This window comes from Dipodomys merriami, unplaced genomic scaffold (genome assembly GCF_024711535.1).
Source record: "Dipodomys merriami isolate MVZ:Mamm:240054 unplaced genomic scaffold, mDipMer1.0.p SCAF_742, whole genome shotgun sequence".
Taxonomy (NCBI): domain Eukaryota; kingdom Metazoa; phylum Chordata; class Mammalia; order Rodentia; family Heteromyidae; genus Dipodomys; species Dipodomys merriami.
In genome coordinates, this window is record NW_027206338.1 from 228,187 (window position 1) to 252,509 (window position 24,323).

The 24,323-nt window shown below is 36.1% G+C and overlaps 1 long non-coding RNA gene and 1 pseudogene across 1 annotated transcript in view; both read right to left on the bottom strand.

Annotated features, from left to right (window-relative positions):
• LOC138818363 (uncharacterized) overlaps positions 1-23,251 on the bottom strand; it is a 40,778-nt gene extending 17,527 nt beyond the window's left edge. Inside the window, exon 1 of the long non-coding RNA XR_011369081.1 lies at positions 23,008-23,251. This is a non-coding gene — a long non-coding RNA (uncharacterized lncRNA). The remainder of the gene's footprint in view (positions 1-23,007) is intronic.
• LOC138818367 (U6 spliceosomal RNA) lies at positions 5,577-5,676 on the bottom strand (annotated as a pseudogene).
• Positions 23,252-24,323: the final 1,072 nt, after the last annotated feature.

The window sequence follows — 24,323 nt, forward strand, 5'->3', positions numbered from 1 at the left end:
TTGCAGGTATTTTCCTCATAGTGACAGAAAAATGATCAATGCAATATCAATACATCACATTGCACATCAGAAAGAGACACAATAAAAATCACAGTAAAATGTTAGAATTCACCACATGATAAAATAACAGGCAGAATGTGCCAAATGCTAATTGATTATTTTTCAAAGTACTTTACCGATGGTATCTAATTTAATCCTCAGAATAATTCCAAAAAGTGGAACTACTTACATGTTTAATTCTCAGATGATCATATTGAAGTCTTCAGAGTTGTAATTACTAGTACAACATTGCACACATGGTAAGTGTTAGCCTGAGGTCCATCCCCGACTGTATCAATTAACCTCATTCTATTTTATGACTAATATTCTAGGAAAAATTCCCAGAATTATTGTGTACACTCATAATATTTCAGTTTATCTTTGTTAGAAAATAGGGAACTGTAATATGAAAACTCAAAGTTCAGAATCAATGCATACCTCCCTGGTGAAAGGACCTGCTAAAGTATAACATTCTTGATTTCTAGGTCAAAATAGCAGAAATGATATTCTATCCCTTCACTCAACACTGCACTGCCTGGGGACCCTAACTCTGTTTAACACTGTCTTACTGAAAGAATGAACTCCCCAATTCCTGATGGAAACAGACTGCAGGTCTTATGGACCAATCATTTCCACATTGTAGCTCAACTAAGTTGTTTACCATTAGAAGTATTTTGATTGCTTTTTATACCCTACATTTTGAGACAAAGGTACTACTTTAAAATGCTGTTAAAGCAACACTGATATAAAAATCACCTTTGACCCCAGATAAATAATTTACCTTTCATGTACCCAAAAATGCAGTCTGACCTATTATTAATATTAACAATGAGAGGATAAAAAATCATAGACAACAAGGCCTAAGCATGAATTAAAGCCTCTCCAACTTGTGAATACAATTGGTTTAAAAAGACATTAAGGGCTGGGAAGGTGGCTCAGTGGTAGAGCGCTTGCCTTGCATGCATGAAGCCCTGGGTTCGATTCCTCAGCACCACATAAGCAAAAAGAAAAAAAAACCGCAAGTGGTGCTGTGGCTCAAGTGGAAGACCGCTAGCCTTGAACTGAAGAGCTGAGGGAGAGCGCCCAGGCCCAGAGTTCAGGCCCCACTACCAGACTCCCCCACCCCCGAAAAAAATATATCAATACTACTATATTTGTTCAAAATTTCTCACGATACTAAAGATTCAATTGTAAACTGTTAACACTTGAAAATAACTCATTTTCTTGGAAGTAGGAAACAAAACACAAGATTAATCCTAATAATTTTCAAAGACATTTATTTATACTACAAATTCACTCTTATAACTACAAAGATTCTAAAAATAACTGAAGCATAGTGTCACGAAGGCCATAATTTAACTTCATCATATACATTCAAAGGACTTTGCTAATAGAAAATAAATTTATACTAATAATTAGCTCACCCAATTCACTTCCATTCTTTTATTCTATATCTTTTATTTTCATAGAAACTGGCTTTTCATAAAATGATGCATAAAAAGCCTATATACCCACTTATATTTTCAGATTTTAACAATGTTTATTTCAGAAATGTCTTTAGCTGTATAGTCAATGAACTGAAATAACACTAAAATATTCAAAGGTTTTTCCGAAATTGCAAGACTCGCTCTGGGATATTATTTACATTGGAAAGGATATTCAAAAAGCCTTATTTGTTAAAGTTGTGATAGTTACTCCCACAAAAATACTATTAATGAAGAAACCTTCGTATGTATAATACAACTTCAAATGCATCCACAATCTGGAGGTGACACATGCTTTTTGTTTGTTTTTGCAATGTATATCTAATAAACATATCCACAATACTGATTTTCAGTCAATATGATGGGATATTCAAACCTAAAAAATAAGGGGTTTATTATCTTAGTGTGAATAGATACAATCTTACAAAGAAAGTTATTTTCAGCAGAAATCCGGAAAGAGTTTATCCACCTTGAGTTCCACAGGAATAACCAGACAGTAATACCTATTTGGTCAAGTTGGTCAAAATTATGAGTATATCTTAAAATTATATCTCATTTAAGAGGTGAAATACATATTTTGTACTGACAGTCATCTTACAGCAATAACTTACTACCTAATTATATGTGTATCTTCTTTCCTAGCATATACTAAGAGTTGAAAGTGATCTCTTTTATCTAACTTAATGGTGTAAATGCTTTGATTATGATGATGTTATTATTTGACAAATAAAATGTACAGAAGGGTGGTTCCACTGAAATGACAGGACAGAAGAGTGATAAATAACAATATTGCAACATAGCTCTATTCAGCCTCACTCTGTCCACATTGGCAAGCAACATTGCAACCGCACACACACACACACACACACACACACACACACACATGTGCGCACATGTACACACACATATACATGAATGCCAAATTCAGGGTTTATTGTACATAAAAGTTCAATTAAAATATTAGTGATTAGGAAAAATGATAATTTGACTTATTACAAAATAATACATATTCTAATCACCACGGTTGTTACATTTTACCTGTCTCTCCACATGTGACCACTTAATTTATTTTTAGTTCATTCATTTATTCATCATTCATTAGTTTGGTGCCAATACTGGAGCTTGAACTCAAGGCTTGGCTCTGTCCCAGAATTTGTTATGTTTTTGTTTTAGTTTTCTCAATGCTAGCATTTTACTGCTTATACTACAGCTCCATTTCTAGCTTTTGCTGGTTACTTTCAAACCAGAATCTAATGGACTTTTTTGTCTGGTTTCAAAGCACAGTCATCAGATTTCGTCTTTCTGATTAGGTAGGATTAAAGACCTGAGTCACCCGTGTGGCTCTTAATTTTTCCTGTACATATGTAATGCACATACTAAGATAGTAATTTAAAACTGAGAACATAGAAGCAAGATGTACAGTGATGATATTGTCCTGTCAGAAATTCAAATTAGTAATGTAAATTTCTTCTTAAGACCATACACAAAAAATACTTAAGAAGAAATCTGATGTTGTGTGTGTATATGTGCGTGCATGTGTGTGTGTGTGTGTGCTGTTGCAATATGTTCCACATATAAGCACTGTGCAGCGGTGTCCAGCCATTCACAGTTATTGCATGAATATCTGCCTTGAGATACCAACTCATGGGCAATGTCTAGGTGTCCACTCTAGGCTTCGCGATGAAGAGGGGTATACTCATCCTCATCCCTAGTATTCATATAAGTGGCCTTTTTGGAAAGTACTCTCCACACTGTAGTAAGCTGCAAGACAAGCACTCTACCACTAAGCCACCTTCCCAGCCCAAGGATTAAGATTCTTGCCTGTAATTTAGTCAAAGCTATGTCTCATTACGTAGGCGACTAAAAATGTATTTACTAATTTCAAGTAAATACATAAATTCTATTTCCATCTCTTTTAAAAAATAAAAAAATTGTTTGCTCTGTAAATTGATTAGATGCATGGATTTTGTGGCTAGCTATGTCATTTCACATATGTATCTCTTTTCCTCTTTCTCTTTCATGGTTCTCATAGACAATATGGTTGCTCCATAATTATCCTAATTTATTTTGCTTTTATATTTTTAGTTTCATCATTTCACTTTCTGCTCTGTCATTTCCCAGAACAGCACCACATAAACAGAAAAATCCAGAAGTGGTTCTGTGGCTCAAGTTGTACAGCTCTTGCCTTGATTTGAAGAGCTAAAGGAGAGTGCCCAGGCCGAGTTCAGGCCCCACAACTAATTTAAAAAAAGAATCTAAATACTTGATAATTCTACTAACAGATCTGACTGAAATCAGTTGAATCACACTTTTCCTGTACAATGAAGGAATAGGTCCAGGCTAGGAAAACAGCTACAGAAGGCAGGCAGATTGTATCTGTGACAAAACTTTGTGGAAAATGGAATCGAGGATTACTTACTGGTGATTCACTTGCACTTGAAGCATGATTCTCAACTATTGCTTGCTGATTCTGAACTATTGCTTTGATCATTATATTTTCCAAGAAGAAAAAGTGAAATTTAATTGGTAGTAAAGGACTACTAATACATTTTGACTTCTCATTAAGCATCTTCAATCATCAAAATCACTTGAAGGCAATAGACAGGCCTATTTTTAGATGAAAACAAGTGTCTTTAAAAAAGCAAAAATTTAGGTAGTCATACCAAGGACTTCTATTTTACTACTGCATTATACATTTTTTCTAATGTTGGATACCAACATTAGAAAGCTACTAGAAAGCTCTTAAAGCCCATATGTTGAATAGTGAGTTCTCTTACACTATAACATGATATTTCCCAAATCATTTACAAAGAAGGCATTGTATCCTATTTTCTCATTCCTAGAATAAGCTGCACATGAAGACACCAAGGGTGCTCATGTTCAGACAAGGAACAAGATGAAAAAGTGAGGAATGGTATCAATTTCAAGAAAAAAATGAAGTAGGATCCAAGCAAATTTCTTCTTTGGGATGCCGAAATTAATCTGCTTACTATGGTGTGAAGACTACTTTCCAAAAAGGCCACCCAGATGAATACTAGGGATGAGGATGAGTATACCCCTCTTCATATGGAAGCCTAGAGTGGACATTTAGACATTGTCCATGAGTTGGTAGCTCAAGGCAGATATTCATGCAATAACTCTGAATGGCTGACACCCCAGCACAGTGCTTATATGTGGAATAATACCAGAGTGGCAGATGCCAATCCCCAAATTAAAGGCCTCTTGTCCTCCTTGCATGTTGCTGCTGGGAATAGAAATCGAAAAGATACTCTGTTGAACCATTATATCAAACCAGGTTTGAAGAACAGCTTGGAAGAAACTGCATTTAATATTGCCAAAAGGATAAGTATGTATCACTACCTCTTTGAAGTTGTGGAAGGTTGTACAAATTTTTCGCATGAGTCGTAATGGTTTGGTTAAGTTTCTTAAATTTCAAAAATGCCAGTCCATCCTTTGTGGCCCTACGAATTTTTTCACAATAAAAAGCAACAGCAATATCTTACTTTAAAAATTCATGGATTCCATGGTATTCTTCCAAGTGAATTGCCTGACTCTGATGTCAAAATGCATTCAAGAGTTTTTTGTATACATCTATAATGATTTCTGCAGAGTTTGTGATTTTTTTAATCAGAAATAATTTTAACTTATCTGTTGAAATGGTGCTTTTGTGAAAAAAGTATATCTATGTTTGTACAATATCCATAATCTATTTCATTCGCTCCTAGATATAATACTTTGAATTCTACATTTTTATATAATGTATAGTTTCATTAATAAATGTGTCCTTTCAGATTGCATTCCATATAGAAGAAGTTTAAGATTCCTTTTTTTCCTAGGTCCTTATATTATTTTATTTCTTTGGGATAACATGACAATGTTATGTAATTTCAGTTTTGTAAAGGTTATGCTATGTAAAGGCCTTTCTAAGGTGAAGATTTAATACACTGATGTCAAACTAACCTTTAATTCTATGAATTACATGTATTGTTACACTTGTATTTTTATAATCAACTTTTTAATAACTGTTTTTATATTTCTTGCATCAGAAGAATGAAAAACATAGAATACTTCACAAATTTTCATATACTCCTTGTGCAAGTGCCATGTTAATCTCTGTATTATTGTAATTTGGGTAGACCTGCTGCTGAAGCATGAAGTACCCTATAAATTTAAGTACTTAATGATGCAATCTTTACACAGGCATATATCCATGGTTGCCTATTTGTAACAAGGAACACTTATTGTTCCTTAAAATGTGATTGATCTTATTTCTCTAAAATTCTGTGTATAGTGGAAAAGCTTATATCATTTGGCCGATTGCTCATATTTACAATTTTTTTGTCAATGACTATTTTGTCGTTTTCATTTTAAATTTGATCATACTTTGAAGCCTTTAAAGCTAAGTCCAAAGGTGATGGCTTTTCAAGTACTTATTTATCAACTGAGTTAGCTTTGTAGAGCTAATGGATTCAAAGTAAGCCTTGCTTGAGAGCTACTTCTAAACTTCTGCAGCATAAAATTTCCCAAATAAGGTCTTGCTGGGACAAATGTCTACCTGAACCTTTACCCTTCTTCCTTGTAGGAACAGACCAACCAGAATATCTTACCCTGACAGCATAGATTGTCTTACTGGAACAAAACTAATCTTAGTTACAAGGGATCATAGAGAGATGAACAGTTCAGACAGAATTGTTCAGAATAGAAGGTATTTTATCAAAATATAATTGTTTATTATACTTATCATTTCAAAAGTAGCTAAAGCCAAGAAGGTGAAATAATTTTCATTTTCATGATTACCTACTGTCCTGGCCTGTCTATCATCCAACCAGGCAGGAACTTACACTACTGACTCTCTATCACCAAATATTTCCATAGCTCCTGGAAAAGTCCATATGTTTCTCCTCGATATTAGGCCTTAAATTGGTAATGTTTTAATCACATTGTTTCCTCTTGCCTCTAGGCTGTAAATCTACAAATGGTAAAGCTTTAAGTCTAACTCTACCAAACACTGAGGTAGAGATAATGGAAGAATACTTTGAAACAGAGTTGCCTTTGATTCCCTAACCACAACACAACAATGCAAAACAATTTTTATATTATATATACTTATAAATTTTATATTTATAAATATAAAGTATGTGCTGATTTTAAATTTCACACAGTAAATATTACTAGAATTGATAATTTGACAAATATATTGAAACTTATTCCGATAAATAGAATGGAATATAAATAATTAGATTTAGGATATATATTAGAATATAAAAAGTATCAATGCAATATCTTCGGTATAAACTTGTGATACGTTCTATGTGTTCGTTATCTTCTGAATTCACATGGTAAAATAACAGTATTGTTTTCTGCTAATCTATAATGGATTTTACTCTGATGCTCTGTTTATTGTTTTAACTCGCTGGTCCCAAAGTGTTTTTCTCCATATTTCTGAAGCATTCTTACTGATTATACCCAAATTTTGCTGATATGATGTCTAAAAGCTATTATGCTTCTGAAGTATCCACGGATCCGAGGATACCAGTTCCTAGTTATCTGTATCATCAGATAACAAGGGCAAGACTTCTCACATAGGCCCATGCAACATGCCAACAGAAAATAATTGAAGACATCTCAATTTCTCATTTCCTATAATATTTCAGGACCCCAGTTGCTTACAAGATTTAGCAGAATTCAATTGTGAACTGCAAGGCAAGTTAAAATGAAAGATGAGATCACAAAATCTGAGAGAAAGTACTATAATTCAAACTTTCAATTTACAGATGATCAGCCCATATGAGTCAACAAAATTACAAATGAACAAGATTATTTTTAATACCCCTCTCCTAATGATTAATGAAAGATTTTAGTGAAGCCAAAAAATAGTTTTTGTAATGATAAATCCATAAGTGGCCTACCAAGGCTAGGAATACCTGATTTAGAGGTCAAATATAATTTAGAAAAACATTAATTGAGAAGATCCTTAGTGCTTCAAAACACTGGTACTTCAGTAAAATGAGGTTCTGTAGTATAAAAAAATGTTGTCATTCTCAAACCAAAGATAACCTATATTTAATCTCCTGAAAGTATATTCACTTTCAAATAAACTACTTAAAATCACATTTGCCAAAATAGCACTTGACAAGTAGATGATAGTGATATTACAAGGATTTCAAGTGTAGGGAGCTAGTTACAATAGAGTTGATTTACGTACTCAGCACCAATAGCAAACAAGTTCAACCATTCATCCAAGTGTAGAAATAGTACTCCCCACCATTTGTGTTGTTCAGTAGGTGCCTTCCAGAAATGTGTTAAATATATCAGCCTCCCATATTTCAAACCCAAATATTAGCTAATAAAGTAAATTTTATCACATAAGAAGGTACATTTTAAAAAGTCACTAATAGTTGCCTTATCATGTGTTGTTTTATATTTTCCCTATCTGTCTAACATAGTAAGAAATATGACTTTAAGTTTTGAATATCGGTACTGATGAGAGATGTGACAAAATAAAATCTGTCTTTTATTTGTGTCATATTCCTCTAAGTAGTAAATTTTAGTTTTCTTCTTTTTCCAAAACTTATAGGTAGTAGAAAAAATTATCCTATGTAAAATAAAATAATCATACACCATTTTACAAAGCAATTTATAAAAACTGGTAGTTATAAATAAATTCTAAGCCATTTTTAAATTTTCTTGTTGACTAAAGATTAATCTTCCAAATGAACTAGAATAAAATCATGTCTAAGTGCTTCACATATCCAGTCTTGCAAATTGTTATTGCAGATGAATGAATTATGGAAATATAAGCTGAAATCAGTTCAAGTATATGTGGGAGAGAAAATCCATGGAATGTATATAAATGTTTCAAAGTATTAACAGGCAGTTTAACAGAATGACTATCAGGAAATTGAAACCAGAGAGGAACAATAGTAAAGAAATAGAATGAATGAAAAATGGAACAAGGGGCAAGTACAGCTAGAATACTCAATGTACATATGTAATGAAGGAAGTGCTAAATCTGAACTCAATCTTGGAAAAAGAGTTGGTTGACATTGATAGAAGGAGTGACTCTGATCCAGGAGAATTAGACAATTAGATGGACATATTTAATTGTAAAACACTTGCACAACCTTTTGAAATTCAGTTAAAAAAACAACAAACAAAAACACACAATAATGACAACCAAACAGCAATCTCTAGAGAGTATGAACATGACCTCTCAAAATTTTAAGCAGTTAATGAAGGGCAGTCTTTGGAAAAGCAAACAATCTGTTCAAAGAGGGCATTTTGGGGTAGGGGAGAATTTTGACCAGATTTAGAAAGATTGTCTAAGGTTATAAATCACCTATATCTTCTGCAAATATTTTCTTCTGCTAGTGCTCTTTGTCTGAACTGGATACTCCAGTCCTGAGTCACACTTGATAGCTTGTGAAGACAGAATGGAAGAAACAAGATCAAGAACCTATTTCTCCACTGGAGAGAAAACAGTCCTCTCTGTTTTCTCTCAATCTCCTCACTACTCCATTTTCATACTTTTAATAAAGTCAAGTGATTTTGAATTATATCTTTTCTTCTTTGTTCTCACAAAGTAATTGTTCAAAATAATTCATTAAATATTATTTGCCATTATTTTCTATCATGCTGTTTACTTTTTCAAGCGAGTCCATTAAACTTCCCCTTTTCATTTGGTTGCCACGAAAATCCAACAACTGTGTTAATGAGGACCAACGCTAATGCAAAACTTTGTCTACAAAAATCCAGTCCAAGAAAATATAATCACAAATATTTAGCTATAATTTTTTTCTTTTTTTTTTAACCTTGAAATCTTCTTGTGTCTAAAGTGCCCACAAAAATAAGTATTCCACCACTTTTTGGTTCAATCACTTCTAACCTCAAAGATATTTTGCTAACAAGATGCTTAGAGGAAACCTAAGAATACTCCACTTTTATCTTCTCTCTTAAAACTTTTATCTTCTTTCTTAAGAATCTCTTTAGATACAATATCAGGAACAGTGAAGTTATTCTTTGCAAAATTATTTCAATAGGTTATTTTCCTCTTGGTCTTGTATTTGCTCAACAAGATGTATGGAGAAGAATAGAGTTAAATCACCAATTCCTTGGATGATATTGTCTGTTACAAAGGACAATACTTCTATGTCCTACTTCTATGTCCTCTTCTTAGCTCTTGCCTGATTTCCAATTAATCACAGGTTCTTGGCTTCAATTCTAGTGAAGCTGAAGCACTATAAGGCTTCCCCCACTGCTACATCTTCATGGTTTCTCTTTGAAAACTCTTTTATTTGGAGGTGGAATTTATTTTCATGTCTTGATTCAATTTGTTCTGCATTATACTGAGCCAAATAAGCTCTGTAAAATCACTTTAGGTAGCAAAAAGATTAACACAATCTATATCACTATATAAAATAGTTTTGGCCCCCTCCAGTGCTGAAACCAAAACGCTTAGCTAGGGCTTCTAATGACGTGTTTTCTTACCTTTTCTATTTGCTCGATTCTTTTCTGATCCCCAAACTTTTGGGCTTATGTAATAAGAGAAGTTTTCACTATCTCATGTTAATAAGGATATTATATTTTTGAGCTACTTAGAAATGTGAAATCATTGAAGTATCCAATCAGATTTTTTTCTGTGTTTCAGTGCTTCACGTGCAAAGACATTGTGGAAAGTATTAAAACAGAGAAGTGTAAACTCAATACGTTCTTTCATTGTGCAGGACACTTTCTCCCTAAATATTTTGACCCAAATAATCTTTTTAAGAGAATTACTGTTTAGTAATCAAAGGTCAATTCTCAAATTTTGATGTCTTATTTAAAAAAAAAAACTTTGAATTTAAATTCCAATACAACCTTTTTTCACACAGTAAGAGTATATTTCCTGGGTAAGGACAATTCTCATGGGAACCTATACAGGATTTACAACAAGGTTTGAGAGGTTTGTTTGTTTACTGTGAAAATGAGCCACCTTACCCACATTGCTCCCTCTTAGCTAAGTCTCCATGGATTTCTTTGCATGAAAGCCTATTTTCCCAGGAAATTTTAAATTTTCTTAATAGGCTAAGTTAAAAGTTAGAACAATTAAAATTTACCTGCCATAATTTTAAAACTCTTTTGGAATTCCTTTATCAGAATCTCAAATTTACCAATCCTAATTCCACGTTTATCATCAAAAGCAGTTAACATGTTGTTTTCATGATATAGTATCCATGAAACTATTATTTTCCAGTGGTTTTGTTACGCATATATATGAAGGTATAAGCTGATGCTGAGCAAAATGAACTCCAAGATATGGAAAGAGATATTTATTTGCAGTTGTTGTTTTTAATGTACTATGTGATTTCTATTTTCCTTGGGTTTTTCCCCTATGGTATAACTCCTACTGTGTTTGAATTTGGTACCCTGTGTATTGTGTATACATTTACCTTAATTAGGGAAGGGAAGAGAAACAACAAAATGGCGAGATAAAGGACAAAAAGCAAACCAATGCAATAGCAATACTCAGGAGACAATATGTTGGAAATGTACATTACAACGTGTGAGGGGTTTGGGTATGAAGGAAAAACGTGAGAAAAAATGAGAGAGGGCATAACAAGTTTGAAAAGTTATGTATTCACTGCCTTACCATTGCTAACCCACTGCACATCACTTTCACATTAAAATTAAATTTAAAAAATAGCCTGCATGAAATAAAATTTCACTGTATTGGTATAGTAAATATTATTCTTTATGTAGTAACTTTTTAAAAATTCAGTACTATTGCCATATAATTTGAATTAATTACCCCTTCTTTATCAGAGGGCCATCAACTTGAATGTTATCCAACTAGATAATTTATTCACAATATACTTGCCAATATTTTCAGAAAAGAATAAATTAGTACTTTCTCATACTAAAACCGAAAACCATTTAATTCTATGGAAACCCATAACTTTTAAAAGTAAATAAGTTGTTAAGAGGACAGAATATGTGTGTTCTTCAAAATTCCTATGACTAATAACTACTCACTTTCAAATTCTCAACATTCCATACCTGAGAGATTCAAAATAGTACCTGTTTGCATTTTATGTAATTCTGCAATAGATGCATTTTCCAATGGGGTGTTACAGATTGAGAAGTGAACAGAAAAATAGCCACATTCTGGTATAGGATAAAAGTATAAAGCACCGGTTATAATTAATTCTTCAAGAGTAAGCAATTGTTTATCAGATTAAGCTATTATTTCTATGACCATCAATCCCAAAATTTATGACCTAAAGTCATCCTAGACCAACAGTTTCCAACTTGTAGGGTGCACCTCAAAATTCCCTTAATTCACATCACAAATAGCTTATCTCTATTGGGAAAAATATTACACCTTGCTAATGTGATGCCCTCCGTGTTCTGGAAAGAACACCACAAAGTACTGGGTTGCATCATTTTTCCTCCACTGGTATTCTTGCAAATATTATTTATATTTATACTTTTTTTACTATCATAGATATTCAGGATGCTAAGATTGGAAGATTACAGTTGAAAGCCCACCCAGGCAGGAAGGTTCCCTAGATTTTTATCTCCAATAAACTTCTCAGCAAAAGCCAGACACAAGTGGTACTGAGGTTGAAGTGGTAGGGCACAAGCCTTGAGCTTAACAGGCTCAGAGACAGTGTCCAGGTCCAGAGTTCAAGCCCTATGACAAAGCAATAAAACAAAAACAAAAATAAAAACAAACCCAAATCCTAGCATTTTTCTCACTGTATACAGAGGCACGTAATTAAGGAAATTGCTTCCTGTGTTACATACAGGTAGAAGAAAGAAGAGGTCACACAATTATTCTATTCATACCATGTTATATTAAAGCCTCAAAAATTGCTTTTTCTAAATTTATAAATTAATATCATCAATTTCTTGGCAACTCTGTCTAAATTATTCACATTATCATTTTCTACATTAACAGTTAGAATTATCTATTAACTGAGTTCTAATTATAACTCGCTTGAAACAATATGCTAGGTAAATAGAATGCAAGAAACATCTGAAAATTTGTCAATTAAACCCTCTACCTAAAAAGAATTTTGTAGTATCCTATAGAATATGAAATTACAAATGAAACCAAAGTATTTTTTGAAGTCTAAACTCCAATTTAGCAAGATCTATAAAGACCTACATTAGGTGATCTTTGCTATTCCTCCAGGCTTAAGCTTTGGAATCCTTCATCCTCTCCTTGGAATCTAACAGAATGATGATTACGTACTTTTTCAAATTTTGGATGGGAATCATGAACCACTTTGCATCTAGGAATGTTCTGTAATGAAGAGCGCATTTAAAACACAACTGAGGAGGGGCTGGGAAGGTGGCTTAGTGGTAGAGCACTTGCCTCAAATGCATGAGGCCCTGGGTTCAATTCCTCAGCACAACATAAGCAAAAAGGAAAAAAAGCTGAAAGTGGCGCTGTGGCTCAAGTGGTAGAGCACTAGCCTTGACCTGAAGAGATGAGGGACAGTGCCCAGGCCCAGAGTTCAGGCCCCAAAACCTGAACCAAAAAAAAAAAAAAATTAAAAAAGAGTTAAAAAAATAAAAAATAAAATAAAACACAACTGAGGATTATATACCAGTTGTATTTCAATAGAAAACTTGGCTTCTCAAAACATAATGAAAAAATTAGCCCAAATTTCCAACTGTGTATTCCTTTCTTGTTTGGTTTGTTTTATTAAGACAAAATTATACTACCTGGTCCAGCGAAGTTATCAGTAGTAATTCCAGTCTCTAATCTCCTGTCAGTTTGAGTGCAAGAATTCAAGGCTTGTATCACATTGCCCCACCATAGTTTCTTGGTTTATTTCTTTATCTGTTTGTTTGTTTATTTATTTATTTTTGGGTCCGGTAATGGGTCCTGAACTTTGGGCCTGGATGCTGTCCCTCAGCTCTTCAGCTCAAGGCTAGTGCTCTAACACTTGAGCCACAGAGCCACTTCTGGCTTTTTTCTTTTTGCTTATGTGATGCTGAGGAATCAAACCCAGGGCTTCATGCATGCAAGGCAAGCACTCTACCACTGAGCCACCTTCCCAGCCCCTTCTTGGTTTATTTAATCTAGATACAGACTATCAATTCTGAACTTATCCAGTGATATTATCCACTAGACTTCTCAGACTGTTCATGCACTATTTTCAAAGATGTTCTAACATTTGACACAGGGTATGAACATTTTCAAATGCACCTGCCTGGTCTCTGATTCATTCCTCCATGGATCCTATCCCTTTAATATTGATTACTTGACTCTCTTACTATCTCTGGTCCCTACTTATGTAATATTCTCAAACTTTTTTGAAGAAAGTTCACTTTAGGATTTTCTAATTTTAAAAATTACCACATGATTCTAGTCTCACTCAGGACATACTTTCTATTGTTTTCTAACTTTTCTACATATTCTGAGAGTTGCTTCATTTGTGTATATGTGTGTGCACATATAAGTGTGTTTATGTTTATATGTATGTATGCAAAAGCCTCAAGCTCTTATTCATCATTCTTGCTCATGACTGTTATTCCATCACCTGAGCCATTCTTCCAATCTAGCTTTTGGCTGGTTAATTATAGATAGTGTCTCAAACACTGTTCTGCCCAGGCTGGATGCAATCTGAACTTCCCAGACTCCTTTACATACTTAGGTTTAATTTATCCAGTAGAAACAACTTTTAAGCTACAAACATTTTTGTGAGTGTAAAGTCTAAGCTGTAGCCCAGATTTTTAACTCAAGAATTCATATAATGATAGATGAACATACACATTACATATGTTGAATGTACACTGTTAGAAATGTGATCCTAAGCTGGGTGGTGGTGAGATCTGAGGATTGGGGTTCAAAGGCAGCCCAGGTAGGAAAGTCCAGGAGACTCTTTTCTCCAATTTACTGCAAGAAAACTGGAAGCCGCACTGTGGCTAAAGTGGTAGAGCATTAGCCTTGAGCAGAATAGCAGAGGGACAGTGCCCAGGCCCAGAATTCAAGTGCCAAGACCACCACCAACAAAAAATATATAAGTAAAGGAAAGAAAAAATGTGATCTTATCCATCAGTTGATGGCTAGTATAATCCCTGCTCTCTCAAGATGGAATTTTTTCCTTATTAAATCCATGCTCTTATATCTGACTTGCATTGGAAACAGAATTATTCTTCCATTCTAATTTCTACAAAGTTGTGTCATTAGCAAGCGTGATTAGGAAGGGAGTGGCCTCATACTTCGGGTTCCACGTAGGAGTAATGCTTTCTCTATATCACTCTCATAAATCTACATACTGGACTTGGCTTTATTATTTCAATGTGGTCTTATTTGTAGAGTCTTCTATAGTGTATTGAACCCTTATACTTAAACACAGAATTTCCCTTTCTCTTATTATTGCTATAGTTAACACGAGTTAACAAATTCATGTACACTTGGGAAATAATGTGCAGCATATATACTCACAAAAAAATGATCTAGGACCCTTCTTCCTCTTTAAAATTCGCCTTAATTTACAGAGAATTTACAAATTTTGAATTCAATATACTCATGAATAATGTATTTATAAGAAATATAAATTTCATATTTTCTCTTTACTAAGTTGTCTCTGAAATACGTGTTACATCAGGTCCAATGTGTTCTTGTGTAATTTCGGTGAAGCCGGAAATCATTCATTATACCTCAAGCAGCACCATAGATTGTTCCTGGAAGTAACTGTTACTGGATATGGAAACTGATCCCAGTAGAGGAATGGAACATAGAGTATTGACAAAGTTCAAGTTAACTTGTGCTTTCCTTTATACTGTAAAAGAAGAGAATCCGAAGGCTTGAAGGAAACTCTGTCCCTGACTTTTTCTAGTGTGTTTTGACTTATATATAATTTTTCTGTAAACTTCTAGTTGAGAGTATTACAAAAAGATATAATGTGCCATTTGCTGGCCAGCATAGAACAAAAAGAAATAACGTTGTTTTAAATATGTTCTTCTTCAGGGACTGGGAAGTTGGCTCTGTGGTAGTGCACTTGCCTTGCATGCCTGAGGCCCTGGGTTAGGTTCCTCAGCACCACATAAGCAAAAATAAGCCAGAAGTGGTGCTGTGGCTCAAGTAGTAGAGCGCTAGCCTTGAGTTGAAGAGCTGAGGTAAAGTGCCCAGGCCCAGAGTTCAGGCCCAAGACTGGACCCCCCAAAAAAATTCTACTGCAATGAAACAAAGACATGGATGTTTTATAGTGTTTTTTGGATGGATATTTCACCCCGAGATGATTCTTTTGTTGCAGAAGTCAGTTATCAATTACTTTAGTTTGGTCCTGAGTTCTCCAGAGCAATAAGGATTCCAAAAAAGCATCCAGTGCCTATGATCAGCAAAAGGAGCCATTTCTCAGACCAATACTCCTTTAAGGAGGGTCCAATGAAATATCTGTTTTTTTGTTTGCTTTTGTGTTTAGCTTGTGTTGGTTCTGGGGCTTGAACCCAGAGGCTGAACCCTGTCCCTGAACAGTTTTCTTTCCTGCTCACCTACCCCCAGAGCTAGTACTCTACTGCTTGTACCAAAACTCCAATTCTGGCTTTTTGCTGTGTAATTACAAATAAGAGTTTGACAGATGCTCCTGCCAGGTTTGGCTTTAAACTAAGATAGTAAGAAAGCTAAGTGACATCAACTGTATAGACTTCTCTTTTCAAACGAGAAATATTAGATGAAGTTTATTGTAAAGCTAATATTTTACAATTTTTTTCTTTCTTTATTATTGTGAGCATAAGGTACAGAGGAGTTACAATTACATGGGCAAGATAACGAGTACATTTCTTATCAATCATTGTTGCCTCCTCTTTGTTTCCCTTTCCCATCCCTTCCCATATTCCCCCCTCCCCATACCGGATCCTCCCCCACACCAACGTTGTAAAGTTCGTTTTTCGACATAACGACTTGTACATCTCATTGTTGAAATGGGTCCACCTGTATCCCTAGTTAAATGATTTGTTTTTAGAGCATATGCCCAGAAAAGAATCCATAACATTACTCAGCAAAAGTTGGTGCACTGAATCATTTTGGAATTTTTTTGTTTGGGAGGATTATTGAACTTGCCATTCCTTTTGGGGAAACTTAAAGTCATATTTCACCTTTTTTGTTGGTTGTGGGGCTTGAACTCTGATCCTGGGTGCTAAGCTAGAGCACCACCTCTGGGTTTCTGGTGGTTAATTGAAGGTTAGGGTCTCGTGGACTTTCCTGACCAGGCTGGCTTTGAACCACAATCCTCTGGTCTCAACCTCCTGAGTAGCTAGGATTACAGGAGTAAACCACCAGCACCTGGCTCATATTTGCATTTATGTGCACTGAATGACACTGTGTAGACAAAGAATGGAAATTTTAACCAAATGATATTGCAGCATTTCAGAAAAATTGAAGTAGCAATAAATATGTCCTCCTTTCCATTTTGTTACATTAATGACTGATGAGCTATGGGACCCTTACATGAGCATCCTCTGCCATCTGTATAGGTGTATTTAGTATCAGGAAATGTTCATAGAGAAATATAGAAAGAATAAGATTTTTAGAAAGCAAAGGAGATAAGGTATGAAAGAATAGCTTAGAAGGAGATACATTTATCACACAGAGATTAAGAGCTAGCCTAAGAGATGTAGAATGTTAAAGGCAATGAGGAACAGCCTAGCTGACAACTAGTTCCACAATAACCAAAAATGGTTCTCAAGAACATTTTCTGGTATACCTTAATTACTATCATTTATTCCTTCTATCTGGAATTATTCCTTATTTTCTTTCCCAACTATTAATTAACCTCTGCATTTTTGGTGCCATAACTGTCCAAAAAGATTTCAAAATCACACATAGCCTACCATTCCCTTTGTGATTAGCAGTTACGACACAAATCCTGGAGTGGTTGAATTTCCAGAATTAAACGTTACCTGACATCTAAGCACATCTCTGGCATTAATTGCTGTGACTTAATGAACAAGACTTTTTTCAACACAGTATCCGCATATAAGTAAAGTACATGAATTAGGAACTGTTGTCAGGGGTCAGTATGGAAGGAGAAATTATATATTCCAAGTGTGGGTTATTTATTTTGCATTTACTAACTGAATGTTTTTGTTTTCTTTTGATTTGATTTGTTTTTGTTCTTTTTGCCAGTAGAGGGGCATAAACTCAGGGGTAGGGAATTTTCCTGACCTTTTTTTTTTCTTGCTCAATGCTAGCTCTCTATCATTTGAGGCACAGCACCACTTCCAGGGTTTTGTGTGTGTGTGTGTGTTACATAGGAATTGAACCCAGGGTTTCATGGATGCTAGGCAAACACCGTACCATGAAGCCACATTCCCGGAGCCCTAAATAACTTTCTTAAGATGGCATTTCATTTTCATTCTGTAACTATATATCATATTTTTGGCCAGGTGCTAGAAAATGATGTAGAAAGCAATACAATACAATAAGTCTAGTAAGGCTGGATGGACAATGAATAACTGTTACCGTCTATCCAGGTAACAGAAGGGCTTATCTCATGGAGCTGTTTCAACAAGCTGAGGAGACAGCTCCTGACCCACAGCCAAACTTGGGTTCCAGCCACATGGCGATGCTGGGCCCCCTCCTCCAGCACCCATTTGACCAGTTCTTGTGAAAGAGAGAGAGAAAAAAGTCAGAATTACAATTAAGTCTGGTGCCAGTGGCTCAGAATTCTAATCCTAACTACACAGGACGCTGAGTTATGAGGATCATGGTTCATAACCAGCCCAGGCAGGAACGTCTGTGAGACTTTCATCTCCAAAGAACCACCAGAAAATCAAAAGTAGTGTTGTGGGCTCAAGTGGTTGAACACTAGCCTTTTGCTGAGGCTTTTGGGAACATCGCCCATGCCTAGAGTTCTAGCCCCACGACTGACAAGAAGTGGACTTCATACCACAAGAAGCGGACTGAATAGCACCCATTGTCCTAGGGAGCATTTTAGCAAAGTCAGGCAGAGCTTCCTCTGAAGTTGAAGTCATAAGTAGGTTACCTGGCTTCTCTCTGCCTTGGTATCTCCAGTTGCAAAACTCAACACAGTGAAGGATCCTCTTCCTCATGGGGATAGGGTAATGATGAGAGAGAGCCATGTTTTGTTTCATAATCCCACATCTGTTGCACAATTAATAACAGGCCCCACCTGAGCCCTTTCTGGCTATCTTCCTGTCATTTCCTCAGAGAATTGCCGAGAACCTTATCTGAAGACTACTCCCTCTGTTCCTAGCCATGCTCCAGAGATCCCTCTGTATAAATCCCTTGTTTCCTCACAACTGTCCTGTGAGGAGAATGAGGTCTGATTGTTACGAACCTACCCAGACCTTCACCTGTGGTCAAGAATCGTCTGCTGTGATTTTTCTGCCTGCTCAAACTGACTTAAGAAACCATTAAACCACAGGAAAATCAAGCACAAATAGACCAGAGTCTCCAACAAGAGACAGGTTAAGAACACAAGGGAGATACAGGATCTTCCCATCCCCCACAAAAAAAAAATCAAAGAACTCTTTTTTTGTACCTTTTACAAATTTTTTACTAAAAGTTTTTTATTAATTTTTAATTTTTTACTTTAATTTTTTTCTATTAATTTTTTTCTTCCTCTCATAATTTTATCTCTTTTCAGAAACATTGAAGTAATACCTTGCATTCTCTCAGGCCACAAGGGAAAAAAATTAAAACATAAAAGGAAAAGCCACCAGAGAAAATCCTGTAACACAATGTAACAACACACTGCTGAATCACGAGTGGGTCATTGAAGAGATTAGAAAAGAAATTCAAATGTTGATGGACACACAAATTACCAGCTCCTTTGGGACACACCAAAGGCAGTACTCACAGGCAAGTTTATAGCTGTGAGTTTATACATCAACGAATTGGAGAGATCTGAAACCATCCATTTAATGAGACATCTGAGTCTCCTTGAAAAAGAGCAGCAAGATGATCCCCAATCCAGTAGATGGTAAGAAATAATTAAAATTAAATCAGAATTAAATGAATTAGAATCCAAAAAAAATCATAGAAAGAATCAACAAAACAAAGATTTGTTACTTCCAAAAAATTAACAAAATTGACAGAGTCTTAGCAAATCTTATAAGAAAAAGAAGAGAACACACCCAAATAAACTCAGAGATGAGAATGGAAACATCACCACAGAAACAACCAAGATTCAGAACATTATAAGGGAATACTTCTCAAAACTTTATGCTAATAAGTTTGAGAACTTGGCAGAAATGGACCTTTTCCTAGCAAATATTGACATGCCAAAACTAAACCAAGATGAGTTACACCATCTTAACAGGCCCATATCAAGCATTGAAATAGAAACATCAATAACAAACCTTCCATCTAAGAAAAGCCCAGGATCAGGTGGCTTTACAGCATAATTCTATAAGCCCTTGAAAACACAGCTCACACCAATACTCCTCCAAATCTTCAATGAAATTGAAAGAGAAAGTTCACTGCTGAACTCATTCTATGAAGCCATAATAACCCTCATGCCCAAACCAGGCAGGGACACATCACAGAAAGATAACTATAGACCCATTTATTTGATGAACATTGATGCAAAACTTTTCAACAAAATGTTGGCCAATCAAATTCAACAATTCATCCAAAAAATTCTACACACTGATCAAACAGGATTCATTTCAGGGATGCAAAGCTGGATCAATATACCCAAATCAGTTAATATAATTCAACACATCAACAGGAGCAAAGATAACAACCACCTGGTTATCTCAATAGATGCAGGAAAAGCATTTGACAAGATCCAACGCCCCTTTATGATGATGGTTCTGGAAAAATTAGGAATCCATGGAACTTTCCTCAATGCAATAAAGACTATATATGACAAACCTACAGCCAGCATTATACTTAATGGTGAAAAACTAAAGCCATTTCCTCTTAACTCAGGAACGAGACAAGAAGGTCCAGTCTCGCCACTTCTCTTCAATCTAGTATTAGAATGCCTAGCTACAGGAATAAGACAAGATGCAAACCTAAAGGGGATCCAAATAGGGAAAGAAGAAGTGAAACTCTCCCTCTTTGCAGATGTCATGATATTGTATTTAAAGAATCCAAGAGACTCCACTCCCAAATTACTCAAGCTGATTCAAATCTTTGGCAAAGTATCAGGGTATAAAATTAACCCCTCAAAATCAATGGCTTTTCTGTATACCAACAATGAGAAAAGTGTGGCTGAAATTAGGAAAGCATCTACATTTGTAATATCCCCACAAAAAATAAAATACCTGGGAATTAACCAAAGAAGTGAAGGAACTCTATGATGAAAATTTTAAAAACCTGAAAAAGGAAATTAAAAGAGATCTTAAAAAGTGGCAAAAAATCCCATGCTCATGGATTGGAAAGATAAACATTGTGAAAATTGCAATCCTTCCCAAGGCTCTCTACAAATTCAGTGCGATACCTATCAATATTCCAACCTCATTCTTCAAGGAAATAGAAGAGGCAATTCAATAATTCATAGAGGATAATAAAAGACCGCGAATAGCAAAGCGATCCTCAACAGAAAAAACTGTGCTGGAGGAATATCATACCAAATTTCAAACTCTACTACAAAGCAATTGTAATCAAAACAGCTTGGTAATGGCATAAGAACAGACCTCAGGACCAATGGAATAGAATTGAAAACCCAGAAATGAACCTACAGACATATAGCCAACTACCCTTCAATAAGGGAGCTAAAATAATAGACTGGAAGAAAGACAGCCTCTTCAGTAAAGGGTGCTGGCAAAATTGGTTAACTACTTATAGAAAACTAAAGCTAGATCCGTATATATCACCCTGCACCAGAATCAACTCCAAATGGATCAAAAACCTCGTAGTCAAAGCAGACACTCTGAAAACACTGCAGGATGGAATAGGAGAAATCCTAGGTCTCCTTGGCCCAGGTTGAATTTTTTTTAATAGAGACCCAAAAACACAAGAAATCAAAGAAAGGTTGGACAAATGGGATTGCACGAAGTTGCAGAGCTTCTGCATGGCAAAGGACATAGCTAGCAAGATCAATAGAAAGCCCATGGATTAGGAGAAACTCTTCACTAGCCATACTAGAGACAAGGGTCTCATATCTAAAATATACTTGGAACTCAAAAAATTGAATCCCCCAACAACAAATCCTCAAAGAAACAACTGCCCAATAAATAAGGCTAAAGCCTTACAGAGAAACTTCTCTGAAGAGGAAAGAAGGATGGCCAATAGACAAATGAAGAAATGCTCAACCTCTCTAGCCATAAAAGAAATGCAAATCAAAACAACATCGAGATACCACCACACCCCAGTTAGAATGGCTATACTGAAGAACTCTGATAACAGATTCTGGAGGGGATGTGGACAGAAGGGAACCTTACTTCATTGTTGGTGAGAGTGTAAATTTGTTCAACCTCTTTTGAAAGCTCTATGGAGGTTCCTCAAAGCACTCAACATAGAGCTCCCCTATGATCCAGCAATCCCACTTTTGGGCACTTACCCAAAGGTTTACAAAGAAGACCACACTAAAGCATCCAGCACAACTATGTTTATTGCAGCCTTTTTTTACCATAGCTAAGATATGGAAGCAACCCAGATGCCCTTCAGTAGATGAATGGATCAAAAAATTGGGTTATATATACACAATGGAATTCTATGCCTCCATCAGAATGAATGACATTGCTCTATTTGTTAGGAAATGGAAAGACTTGGAAAAAATTATATTAAGTGAAGTAAGCCAGAACCACAGAAACATAGGTCCCATGTTTTCCCTTATTTGCAATAACTAGTATATATCTGAGTCAAGCATAAAAGTTCAGATAAATACATGTTAGTGAAAAGAACCCTAAGATATCTATTCAATTTTTTTCTTTCATACGACTGTTTCTAGTACATTCATAAGATTTATTTATTTGTTGCTTTTTATATCCCTCCCCCACCGTATAATCCATGCTTTCACTGTATTTGATGTTGTTATAATTTATGGAGGGGAAGGGAAAAAACAAATCGTTGAAATAGGGATTAAAATTGGACCCATTGCAACAATGAGACGTAGAAGTGGTATGTAGAAAATGAACTTGACAACTCTGGTAGGGGGAGGGGGAGGATGGGATGGGAAGGGAAAACAAAGGAGGAGGCTACAATGCTTGATAAAATATGTTCTCATATCTTGCCCATGTAATTTTAACCCCTCTGGATAGTATTTTCACAATTAAAAAAAACTCGGCTGCTGTGGACTAAATGTTTGAGATAATCCATCTAAATCGATGACTGTGCATGTTGCTACATGTCTACCACCCCAACTACAGATGACCGGGCCCGGTGGAGCATACCTGTCACAGATAGGAGGACATCAATCCAGCCCAGCCAGAGCATATAGAGGCTCTGTTTCAGAAATGCCCAAATCAGAAAGGTGGCTTCTCAGAGCCAGGGAGAGGAAACAAGTAGTGGGTCTTGGTGCCCTCAGAGGGGTGTCTGACCCAGGGTAGGGGTGGTTTGGGGGCAGCCACTCACATGTGCTCCTGGGAGAAGTTGCTTGAGGCTGCTCCAGGTGGGGCAAGCGGGAATGGCAGTGGCATTGCAGACACATGTCCTCAGAGAACCAAGGCCATTGACCAAGTTGGGGCTTTACACAGCCTGGCAGGGTGCCATTGCCTGGTTTGAAATTCTGAACCTTGGGAAGGCGGGGAGGGGGCTGGGGACTAGGCAGGCATCTCAATTTCCTTCTATATTCCAGTCGCCTTGAGTGTCTTCTCACCACTCAACCATCTATACCTTCCTCAACTGCTGGTAGTGTTATAAACTAACAGAGGGAATCCTGGTGCTACCAGGCAGCATGGAATGTGGGCGTGGCCGCCATTCTTGTATCTCATTGGTCAGAAAGAACAATGAAAGAATGGGGGTGTGGCCAGAATCCTGTGATGCAAACAGCATGTGCGGAGTCAAGAAGATAGCAGCTCCCCCAGCTCTTTTCCCAGGGAACAATGTCCAATTCAGTTGGAGACAAGAGCGTGACCTGCTTTAGCTGCATGGCTGCACAGATCATTGTGTATGGCTGTTTGTTCCCAGTCCCAGACCATGAACTGAGGATATGGGCAAAGTCTGTGAGCTGCTTTTGCTCAAGGCTGGCCTTCCACACTGGAGCCACAGGGATTCTGGCTTTGTTGGCACTGAAGTTGGACTTTCCTGCTTAGGGTGACTTCGACCATGAGCCACCCATCACAGCCTTGTAAGTATCAAGGAAGACTGTTGAGGGCCACTGGTGCCTGCCTAATCATTGGTCTTACTGGTGTTCTTGGACAGACTGATAAGTTCCCTATCCTCGGGTTTAAGTGGTGGGAGCTATAGCCCACAGTTGGAATCCTGGTCCAGCCACCTCAAAATGGAAGGAGATCCTAAGAAACTTATTCCTGTCCATATGATTACCAATAGAATATGATGTATGTCATGATTGAAAGAGCAGTCCTTGAATGATTGTAGGATAAATTTATATATAATTATTTTATAGGACACTGATCGATGTTAGTTAATGCTTTATGAAGCATTTAAACAATCACATTCATAAAATGGAGGCATAAAGAAATACCTAAGAATTACTATACTATTACATAATATAAAGGTGCCATTTTTCTGCATGGACTGGGATTGGAACCTATGGTCTTGGTAACTCTGTTGCACTGTGTGGGAAGGGGAAGCTGGCCTCCTTGAAGTCAAGAAATACAAGTCGGTTCTTTAGGCCTGAAATAGATCCCCACCACTAGAAAACATCTTATTCATGTACAATTTACATATATGATTCATATTTACATACATACGTTGACTCCATATTG